The 11,292-nt window shown below is 57.0% G+C and overlaps 1 protein-coding gene across 3 annotated transcripts in view; it reads right to left on the bottom strand.

Annotated features, from left to right (window-relative positions):
• KIRREL3 (kirre like nephrin family adhesion molecule 3) overlaps positions 1-11,292 on the bottom strand; it is a 339,574-nt gene that overhangs the window by 32,248 nt on the left and 296,034 nt on the right. The window lies entirely within an intron of this gene.

Here is an 11,292-nt window from a genome sequence, read left to right as displayed (position 1 = left end):
AAGAAAGATGAGGGGGGAACAAACCGCCAGTAATCTTGTAAAAGTCAGTTTTGAAAAATCAATTTTCTTGTGTGACAAGATTTGCTTAAGGCTTTTCGCTCTGTGAAATCAGCCCCCCATCCTGCGGGAACGCATGAAGGAAGTGGCAAGCGTGGCTTGGAATAACTCAGATTAAAGACTGCTAAATTAGGCTTGAGAAGCTGCCACCTCTCCTTGCAAAGGGAGAGGAGATCTGGCCAGAGGAGCCAACGACGCTCCCTTCCCACTCGCCTTCCCAGTCACCACGAGCCTGTCTGGAAGGAGAGGTGACCAACGAGGCTGGGAAAACCCAACCCTTAGATCCCTCCAAACCCTACGGATGTTTGACACACACACTGGCAGCTTTGTGTGGTAGCCAACCGTAACTTCGTTAATGCCCGGAGACAGATCTGGGTGCTGCGAACGAGATGCTTTAGAGATGGGTTCACGCCGGCGTTAGGAAACTGCAGCGCACGAGAGCGAAGCCTTGAAGGCTGCCAATGAGGTGTTGGTGGCCCTGGTCCCCGCCATCCCCTTCCGCTGGAGAGGCTCCATCCAATGCAGCAGCCTGGGCTGGCTGCTCCATCGCTCATTTCACAGAACCACAGCATGGTCGGGGTTGGCAGGGACCTCTGTGGGTCACCCAGTCCAACCCCCTGCCCAAGCAGGGTCACCCAGACCAGGCTGCACAGCACCGCGTCCAGGCGGGGCTGGAATATCTCCAGAGAAGGAGACTCCACCACCTCCCTGGGCAGCCTGGGCCAGGGCTCCGTCACCCTCAGAGGGAAGAAGTTCTTCCTCATCTTCAGCTGGAGCTTCCTCTGCTTCCGTTTGTGCCCGTTGCCCCTTGTCCTGTCACTGGGCACCACTGAAAAGAGTCTGGCCCCGTCCTCCTGACACCCACCCTGCAGATATTTAGAGGCATTTCTAAGGTCCCCTCTCCGCCTTCTCTTCTCCAGGCTGAACAAGCCCAGCTCCCTCAGCCTCTCCTCGTAGGAGAGATGCTCCAGCCCCCTCCTCATCCTCGTCGCCCTCCGCTGGACTCTCTCCAGTAGCTCCTCATCTTTCTTGAACTGGGGAGCCCAGCACTGGACACAGCACTGCAGATGGGGCCTCACCAGGGCAGAGTAGAGGGGGAGGAGAACCTCCCTCGCCCTGCTGCCCACACTCCTCTTGATGCACCCCAGGATCCCATTGGCCTTCTTGGCACCCAGGGCACGCTGCTGGCTCATGGTCACCCTGTCGTCCCCCAGCACTCCCAGGTCCCTCTCCGCAGAGCTGCTCTCCAGCAGCTCCGCCCCAGCCTGTACTGGTGCCTGGGGTTGTTCCTCCCCAGGGGCAGGACCCTGCCCTTGCCCTTGTTGAACCTCATCAGGTTCCTCTCTGCCCAACTTTCCAACCATTTAATTTGGTACCTTTCCTCATTTCTACACCAGGGAGCTGGTGAGCTCATTTCTACATCAAGAGCGGTGAGCGAAGGGAGGCTCTTCCAACCTCATCTTCCCGGCCTCACCTGGAGCCGTGCGCCTCGGCGGAGCTCCCCCGCGGCCGCCCAGCCTGGCTCCCCAGCTGCAGGGATATTTCTGCCTTTTATTTTACTGCATTTATTTAAAAGCCTGCCTTTCGCTCTCCACCTGCCACCCAGCCGCACTCCGCTCCCTGTCAGAGGGAGCTGGCAGATGGGGCTGACGCGTGGCGCAGGAGATCTGAAGAATTCGTTTCCCATTATTTTTTCCTTTCCCCAGCTTTCATTTTCACTTCAGAGCAAAGGTCCAGTTGTCTGGGAGGAAGCTACAAAGACAAACCCGGGCAGGAAAACAGAGATAGCCAGGAAAAAATGTTACAGCGCCGATAACTTGAGACCTCTGTGTGCTTTGCATTCATTTCAACTCCCGCTTTAGCTGCGTTTTGCTGTGTCCATAAATGAGATTTCTTCCACTGCTGCTGCGAAATGCCTGCGGGCCCCTTCCCCACTCTGGCTCCTCTTGCCTCCCGTGCCGAGTTTGGCTGCGGGAGGCAGTGGGAGAGGTGACAGCCCCGCTGAGGGACGGCATATGGACTGGCAGCGTCTTGCCGCCGGACAGACGGCAGCCTCGGCCATCGGAGGAGGAGGGAGCAGATGGGAGCAGGGGGGAGGAAGGCAGCGAAACCAAGGAGAGCCTGCACGCGGGTGTAAATGAGCACTTCCCCCAAGCTGGGCTGAAGGAGGGAGCTGGACTGGGGGAGAAGGTCCTGAGCGTGCCAAGAAATGGCTGCAAAAACAGAGTGACCCTTCCAGGCTGGACAGGCTGGAGAGTTGGGCAGAGAGGAACCTGATGAGGTTCAACAAGGGCAAGGGCAGGGTCCTGCACCTGGGGAGGAACAACCCCAGGCACCAGTACAGGCTGGGGCGGACCTGCTGGAGAGCAGCTCTGTGGAGAGGGACTGGGAGTGCTGGGGGACGACAGGGTGACCATGAGCCAGCAGCGTGCCCTGGCTGCCAAGAAGGCCGATGGGATCCTGGGGTGCATTAGGAGGAGTGTGGCCAGCAGGGCAAGGGAGGTTCTCCTGCCCCTCTGCTCTGCCCTGGGGAGGCCCCATCTGGAGCCCTGTGTCCAGTGCTGGGCTCCCCAGTTCAAGAAAGATGAGGAGCTGCTGGAGAGAGTCCAGCGGAGGGTGACGAGGATGAGGAGGGGACTGGAGCATCTCTCCTACGAGGAGAGGCTGAGGGAGCTGGGCTTGTACAGCCTGGAGAAGAGAAGGCTGAGAGGGGACCTTAGAAATGTCCATAAATATCTCAAAGGTGGGGGTCAGGAGGACGGGGCCAGACTCTTTCCAGTGGTGCCCAGCGACAGAACAAGGGGCAACAGGCACAAACGGAAGCAGAGGAAGCTCCAGCTGAACAGGAGGAAGAACTTCTTCCCTCTGAGGGTGCCGGAGCCCTGGCCCAGGCTGCCCAAGGAGGCTGTGGAATCTCCTTCTCTGGAGATATTCCAGCCCCGCCTGGACACGGTGCTGTGCAGCCTGCTCTGGGTGACCCTGCTTGGGCAGGGGGTTGGGCTGGGTGACCCACAGAGGTCCCTGCCAACCCCGAAAATGCTGTGATTCTGTGATTCCACCTGAAGATGCTGAGGTACCTCCTGCCTGGACCAGACGTCTGGTGAGCTGCTCCCCGCATCATCGGGACCCCCGAGGCTCCGCAGGACCGCGCGGGGCTGCCTGGGGTCCCCTTGCAGTCCCCAGCAGGGATGTCCGGGTATTTAGCCCCTGCGAGTGTGACGCCGCGGCTGATGGACGCGGGGAGCGTGCCCATGAGCCCACGGACTCCGCACCTCGCCTGCGGTTGCTGGCTGCTCTGCAGTGTGTTTCCAACCCTTCATGGGCTCTTTTAAATATTAAGAGAGATGTGACTGTCATTTAGTAAGAGCTTAATATTTCAGATGCCCCTTCCTTGGCAGAGACCGCTGGGGAGACAAAAAAAAGTGCCAGTTAGGGAGTGGTCTCAGTGATCCGTAGCTGTGGGGAACGCAGGGTACAGGGGGGATGTTCGCTTTTATCCCGGGCCTTTCACGAACGGGCAGAAGAAAGCAAGCTTCATACCTAACCCACCGACTCCCAGGAGATGTTTTTCAAAGCCATCTCAATTTCATATTAAAATTCATTCAGGTCTTCTAGTGCCAGCACAGGGAAAATGGCCACCGCTGTGGTTTGGCTGCGGGCAAAAAAATGGTTCTGACTTCTCCGTCAAAAGTTGCCAATGAAATGCATCGTCCTGAAAACCTCCCCATCGGCTCCCCACAATCCAGTAACCCCTCCTGGCCTTTACAGCCTCCGGATCCGTGAGCACATTCTGCAGCAGCTAAATGGAAGCGGCAGGGACAACTTTGGAAGAGCACAAACTTCACGTACGCCTTCCGCTGGCCTTTCGCCCGGGGGCAGAGATGTTGTGCGCATCCAGAAGCCCAGCTGACCCAGTGAAGGAGCGATGGAGAGCTAGCTGGGAGAGAGACATCTGCTCCCAGTGCCTGGGGTGGTTTCTCCTTCTGCTCAGTGGTCCTGGCAGCGGGAAACAATTCCCAAGACGCCAAGACTCGAATTCCTCGGCTCTGTAGATGAAGAACGTGGCTTCATCATGGTCAGATGAAACAGGGTGCATCCATTTGTCCTCCCTGCCTGGAGATGGGGGTTGGCTCCCTTCACTTGAGTCCTGCTTTGGATGCATCCCTGGGGCAGACCCCCGGCGTGGTGGAACCCCATCCGAACAGGTCTGATCGCCGAGGAGCGAGCGTGAGGAATTCAGGATGGGACTCCCCGGGTATCACGCACAAATCAATGACTTGCTGACCTTCACTCCGAGCTTCCTCCTTGATGGTACCCACACGCGCAGGGCAGGGGCTGTCTCTTCTCTCTTGCCTTGGGGATCTGTTTTGGAGAACTTGGGACTATCTGTTGAGCCCGTGACTTGCTGAGTGATGATGGACGTGCTTCTAGCAACCAGTTGGCCCAGCCAGCCATGTTTACTGGGGCAGCGAAGGTGCAACGATTCACCCAAGCCAAGCAAGGGCTGGCCATCTGCTCATCCCCTCCTCCATTCCCCATCCCTTTGATGAAGCTCTCCCAGTCTTCTAACGCTCCTGGCTTTGCTCCTCTTCCACCAGTGTCACCCAGCAGCGTGCACTCTCGTCGACTGGCTCTTTGCCATGTAGCCAAGCAATGCCAAGCCACGAGGGAGCTGGCCCAAGCCACCGAGCAAACTTCCAAGCCGCGGCGATGCTGTTTCCAGCAGGACACGGGGCACGGACTCTCAGAGAACTTGACTTCTCCGTGGCAGCCTGAAGCATCTCGTGAATAAAGCGAGGAAGATGCCAGCAGGTCCCAGAACTGTGCAGACGAGGCCCGAAGCGAAAAGAGCCGCAATGCTCTGTGGAAGTTTGAACTTCTCCTCTGGGTTTGTTAAAACAAATCGTGGGAATGTGTCTCCGTGGAACAAACGCCTCTGAGGTGGCACGGTGCAAGACAGGCAGGCCAAAGCACAGCTGATGTGTATCGTTATTTTCTCCTGCTCCTCTCAGAGCTCCTCCACATCAGGTGCAATTTTTTCCATATCTACCCGAATCCCAACAAACCTGCCACTTCTCCCCCTCAAGACCAGCAGCCAAAGAGCTCGCAGACCTCTACTTGGGCATGCGGCGTGAACCTTGGAGCCAGCAGATCTTCATCCACGCGTCTCCCCGAGGCTGGGTGGGAAACGCCCACCCCGCATCCCACCCACAGCCAGGACCCTCCGGAGCAGGCTGGAGGAACGGATCCCTCTCGTTGCGCCTTCGTGACACCAACAAGTCGCATCTTTTTCTTGTCCCCTGCGCAAAGGGATGTGTCTCCCATCAGGTGCCTCGCCGCCTTGAAAGAAAACCTCTTTAAGAAGCAGTTGAGTATGGATTAATATTTGATGAGCGACAGCGTGCCGCTGGTTCAAAGATAAAACAGTGTTTACCAAACAAGAAGCTTTTTTTTTCCACAGACCGGAGCCCACTGAGCCAACAAACAAACCACGCTCCGCGGGCAGTGACGGTGGGGCTGAGGACGGGGGGATGCTCCGAGCCCTGGCGCAGCCTGATCCGGCACCCTGTGAGCTGGGAGGACGGCGTGGCTCAAGCCCTGACCCGTGGCTGCAGTTCACAGAATCCCAGCATGGTCGGGGTTGGCAGGGCCCTCTGGGGTCACCCAGTCCAACCCCCTGCCCAAGCAGCGTCACCTACAGTAGGTTGTAGAGGACCTTGTGCAGGCGGGTCTTGAATATCTCCAGAGAAGGAGACTCCACCACCTCCCTGGGCAGCCTGGGCCAGGGCTCCGTCACCCTCAGAGGGAAGAAGTTCTTCCTCGTGTTCAGCTGGAGCTTCCTCTGCTTCCATTTGTGCCCGTTGCCCCTTGTCCTGTCGCTGGGCACCACTGGAAAGAGTCTGGCCCCGTCCTCCTGACCCCCAGCCTGCAGATATTTAGAGGCATTTCGAAGGTCCCCTCTCAGCCTTCTCTTCTCCAGGCTGAACAAGCCCAGCTCCCTCAGCCTCTCCTCGTAGGAGAGATGCTCCAGTCCCCTCCTCATCCTCGTCGCCCTCCGCTGGACTCTCCCCAGTAGCTCCTCATCTTTCTTGAACTGGGGAGCCCAGAACTGGACACAGCACTGCAGATGGGGCCTCCCCAGGGCAGAGCAGAGGGGGAGGAGAACCTCCCTAGCCCTTCTACCCACACTCCTCTTGATGCACCCCAGGATCCCATTGGCTTTCTTGGCACCCAGGGCACGCTGCTGGCTCATGGTCACCCTGTCGTCCCCCAGCACTCCCAGTCCCTCTCCACAGAGCTGCTCTCCAGCAGGTCCGCCCCAGCCTGTCCTGGTGCCTGGGGTTGTTCCTCCCCAGGGGCAGGACCCTGCCCTTGCCCTTGTTGAACCTCATCAGGTTCCTCTCTGCCCAACTCTCCAGCCTGTCCAGGTCACGCTGGATGGCAGCACAGCCTGCTGGTGTATCCACCACACCTCCCAGTTTGGTGTCATCAGCAAACTTGCTGAGGGTACGCTCTAACTCTTCATCCAGGTCGTTGATGAAGAAGTTAAACAAGGCTGGGCCCAGTACTGACCTGAGCTGGCTGATGCAGGAAGATCTTCATCAATATTTCTGCCCAAGAAGAGCGGGTGGAGCTTGCCTGGACCTCACCAAATGCAACCATCTCCCTTCTGCTGTAGGGACGAAGTGGTGTAGCCCCATCCCCTGGGTGGCTGTTGAACCGAGCGCTTCCCAGCTCCTCCCGACCTCTGCTTACACCGGCGAGTCGTGCGTGTTGCTCACAACCGCCGTACTCGGCGCCGGAGGGACCGCTCTCTCCTTCTGTCTACGTCTGTCTGTCCGTCCGCCGGCCCCACGCCTTGTTCCGGAAGCGCAGCGGTCCCCGGGGCTGCAGCTGATGCTGGAGGGTGGCTCGAATTGGCCCCTCTCCGTGGCTCCGAGGATAATATGGTTTGCAAAGGTCTCTGCTAGCTTTGGGGGCGAGAGCACCGCTACGGACGCGCGAGAGTGAGATACGTGTGATTGCCCTGCCCGCCCCAACTCCCCATCGCTCTGCAAAAATGATCCTCACCCCAGGAGCCCAAAAGGCCGAGGGAGCTCTGCCTCGTGCAACATTAAACTCTCCCATTTTCTTCTGCCGCTTTAAAGATTCTCTTTCTTACCGCCAGTGATAAATAATAACGGCAAAAAAAAACCACCCCACAGACACACAACAGACATCAAAAGCCACGAGAAGATTGGCAAACAGAGAGATCTGAAGTGAGCAAAGAGGAGGCCTGGTTGTGAGTCGGTTCACGTAGCCCCGACTTCTGTTGCTTGCCATTAATTTTCCCCGCCATCGCAGGTGGCAGAACAGCGGCGACAGCTAATTACTCTCTCCCTTCCCCCTTTCAGCCCGGTTGCTGGCAGCAAAAGTCGGGAAATTCCCAAATTGCCCCCTTCCCGCCCCAGAATCGCCCGCCCGGGGGGCAGAGGTGTTAGGGGAGGATGCTGTGCCGAGCGGAGCCGCGTTTCAGGGGGCTGAGCTGCTCTTTAGCCGCTAAGGGAACACGATCCCAGGCGGAGCTGGGATAAACCCAGGCCAGGTGGGGTACAAGACCCTACAGAGGCCACGTCTGCGCAACGGCTGCTCTGCACGGCGAGAGGGAAAACAGAGAAACGAGCAAAAACCCCGCTGCTGGGGTTAACCCATCCCTATGCCAAAAAAACCCTGACACCAGGAGATGCCTGGAGGGTGGCGGCCTTGTGGCTTTTCTTCCGGTTAGAAAACACCACCGAGGCCAAGCATTTCGCAGAAACCTGTCAATTTTGACAAAATGTCATTAAACCCCCCCCCCATGCCGGGAAGAGCCGACGCGGCGCAGCTGTAACTTCCCAGTCCGGCTCCGGGAGCGGATTGTGCCGAGCTCCCCTCTCCAACCAGGTTTTCCTTGCATTAAAGACCACACGGACGCGATGTCTTCTGTAAGGGAGCACCAAGAAAACCTCTTGAGGAAAAAGCAGCCGCCTTGATTTCATCGAAGCCGTATTCTCTACGGGGGGGTTTGGGTGGGGGCAGAAGGGGATTTTTGCCTCCTGGGAAATTTTGTTGAATTTTGCTGTTTCTGCTTCACCACCCCAACGAAGGGAGCGAGGGGTCTGCGCTTCAAACCCCGGGGCTGGCTTAGCGGCTCCTCGCTGACGAGCAGCGCGGTTCACGGATGCTCCCCAGCCCAGCGCCTCCGGGTGAAGCCTTCGGGCGAGACGCTCGACCTCGCTTGCTTTTCCCGGCCGGAAAAACCCGGGGCGCAAACCCGGCGCGCGACTTCCCACCCCTGGCAAATTCAAGCAAGGTGACACCGTGTATTCGAAGCAGGGCTGGCCCCGTGGAGCTGGCTCTGGATTTATGCCCGGAGAAGGGGATTGATGTGGTTTAGGCATTTTTCTCCTTTGTGTCCAGAGCTGTTTACTGAGAAACATATTGGGAGGTATTAAAAATAAATGTCGGCGGAAGACCAAGATCCGGTATCTCTATTTGAGGATGAGGGAAGCCATAGGAGATTAAATATTAGAGTGGCTCTTTCCCCAGGGAGAAAAAGAAAAAAAAAATAATCACCCTTTCTCTCTGTTGTTTGCTTTTAAGGCGGAGTAAGTTCCTTTTCACCAGTGAGAGGTTCTCCAGTGGCCCTGGGGATGACACTGAGCTCGGGTTCTGCCTTTTCACACCTCCAGCTGTCTCAGGCCTGGGGCTTGGCGTCTTCCACCCTTTTACCTTTGCAGCAAAGCAGAAACCCCAGTGCCCGGATCCTTCCCCAGACCGCCACACGGTTCTTTTTCCTCCTAACTGTAAATATGAAACCAGGGCTATTTGTATCTTTGACATTAATTGACTTCGCAAATTAATAACTCTTCTGTGTAACCAGGAACGCAATTATTGCTTCGCCGTGCTGCTAGCAGATCTCCAGCTGGAAGGAATCGTTCCTACCAGCAAACTCGATTGTACTAATTAAGTTGTACGAGCCCAGCAGGAGGCAGGTCGTGGTAACCTGTCCCCGGAGGTGCCTCCTCTGTTACTGTCAACCGACGCCGCGGCAGAAACGGAACTGATCGCACGCCTCCGTGTGCACGCTCTGAACTTCCAGGCAGGAGGGATAGAGGGGATTGTAAGCAACGTGAAACTATAACAAAAAAGCCTTAATATTTTCTAGTTTTTAGTAGTCTTTAGTACTGTAACTTGTATTCACAGAATCACAGAATAGTAGGGGTTGGAAGGGACCTCTGTGGGTCACCCAGTCCAACCCTCCTGCCGAAGCAGGGTCACCTACAGCAGGCTGTAGAGGACCTTGTCCAGGTGGGTCTTGAATATCTCCAGAGAAGGAGACTCCACAGCCTCCCTGGGCAGCCTGGGCCAGGACTCCGTCACCCTCAGAGGGAAGAAGTTCTTCCTCATGTTCAGACGGAAATTCCTGTGCCTCAGTTTGTGCCCATTGCCCCTTGTCCTGTCGCTGGGCACCACTGAAAAGAGCTTGGCCCCGTCCTCCTGACACCCACCCTGCAGATCTTTGTATTTGTATTCCTGCATGCACAGTGATCTAACGATGTTACACTAATCTCTGCTTTCTCATTAAGGAACGTAGTGGAAGGACATGGGCACAAGCTATCACTTACTCATTAGACAAAATAATTAAGTGAAACAAAAGTGGTCTTGGTTCCCAGCAAATAATTGGGATAATTGTGGGATAAAAGAGACTCCTAAATAATTCTACTCCAGACAGCTCGGCCTTGGGAGGGCAAACGCGCCAAGCTCCAGAGATAAGGAGCCACCAAGAGGGCAACGAGACCGGAGCCAAACAACCTGAAGGACACGATGGATGAAGAGGATGGACCTTCATCTCAGGACCCCTGAAGACCACCCAAAGCTGCTAACAGACGCGCGTGAAAGATATTTACATATGCTAAACAGTTCTTAGAAATACCATGAATATTTACATACGTGACTGTATTTAAGCTGAAGTAACAGGGTGCCTGGCACGCACGTTTGGAGGAGAAATCCCCCGTGTGCCCGGCGCCGCGATGAAGAATCCCTGCTGAACAGTGTGCGTTGTGCTGTGAGGTTTTTCCTACCGGATCTTCAATCAGGAGCGATGAGCAGGCACCTGGTTGCTGCGAGCTGTCTCCTTCTTGGCTCAGACACGGGCCCTCCCGACCACGAGCCGGAGCCGGGAGGCTGAGCACGATGCTCTCCTCTCCCAAAGGGTGATGACAACCCACTCCGTTCTCCACACCCATGGTTTTGTCAGCTTAGACTGAGAAACTTTCGGGAGAAGTGGTGTTTCCCAATGCTAGCAGCCCTCATACCCACGTCCAAGCACCCACGGGAGCGACCCTCCTCGGTGCAGAGTCATCTGCTCAGCTCCTGCAGCCACTGAGACCCACGGAACGCGACGTGGTGACCAACGAACCTCGCTGCCGCAGGGTCTCATCCAACCCTGCCCTGGCTCCATGCCTAGGGATCAAGGGATGGTTGGGACTGCCACGCTCTGCCTTCTGCCCAGTTGCGCGTGATGCAACTTCTCCTCCTCCAACGGCCCCACCAGTGCCGAACCGAGCCCTGCAACTGCTCGCGCCCCGCTCCGAGCTCGCTGGAGCACTGACTGAAGATCCCAGGTGGTGACAACGACCTTACCCACTCAAGGAGAAGGTCCCACTCCAGGACAGCCCATCCCCTACGTGCCCCCACATCTCCAGCCCAGGCACCTCTGCTCTGGCCCCTTCCGAGCCCTGCTCCGCGCTGCTGGGGTTAGAGGGGCTTCCGGCGGCTGCTTAAGGGTTACACGGAGACAGCAATGGAGTTGTATTGTTCAAATCATAAAAGACTATGCAGAAGGAAAAAAAAAAAAAGGAATTTTCCCCTAATAGACTTTTCACTCGGCGCGCTTTGCTCATCATGTCCCCAAACAGATGGCTCCGCCAGCTCGGTGCCAGGCCTCTCAACCCCCTCCAAGCGCCAACGAATCTCCGACCGAGGACTTGCTGCATGCAGCAAAACGCAGCAGAGGGCCCAGCACGGAGGCAACCGGAGCCTCCCAACGCGTAACAACGTCACCGAGGCAGGAGCGGCGCCGGGGAGCCCAGCGGAGCGGGGACGCCGGGACGAGAACCGCGCCGCAGCAGGGCTGTGCTGGGGACCGGGCGCTGCGTCTGGCTCCGGCCATCCCATCCTCTGGCCAGAGGCCACGGGGATGAGCTAGGAAGA

The sequence above is a fragment of the Opisthocomus hoazin genome, chromosome 24 (assembly GCF_030867145.1).
Source record: "Opisthocomus hoazin isolate bOpiHoa1 chromosome 24, bOpiHoa1.hap1, whole genome shotgun sequence".
Lineage (NCBI taxonomy): Eukaryota > Metazoa > Chordata > Aves > Opisthocomiformes > Opisthocomidae > Opisthocomus > Opisthocomus hoazin.
The sequence above is the reverse complement of the archived record's forward strand: the minus strand, read 5'-3'. Positions and strand labels throughout refer to the sequence as shown.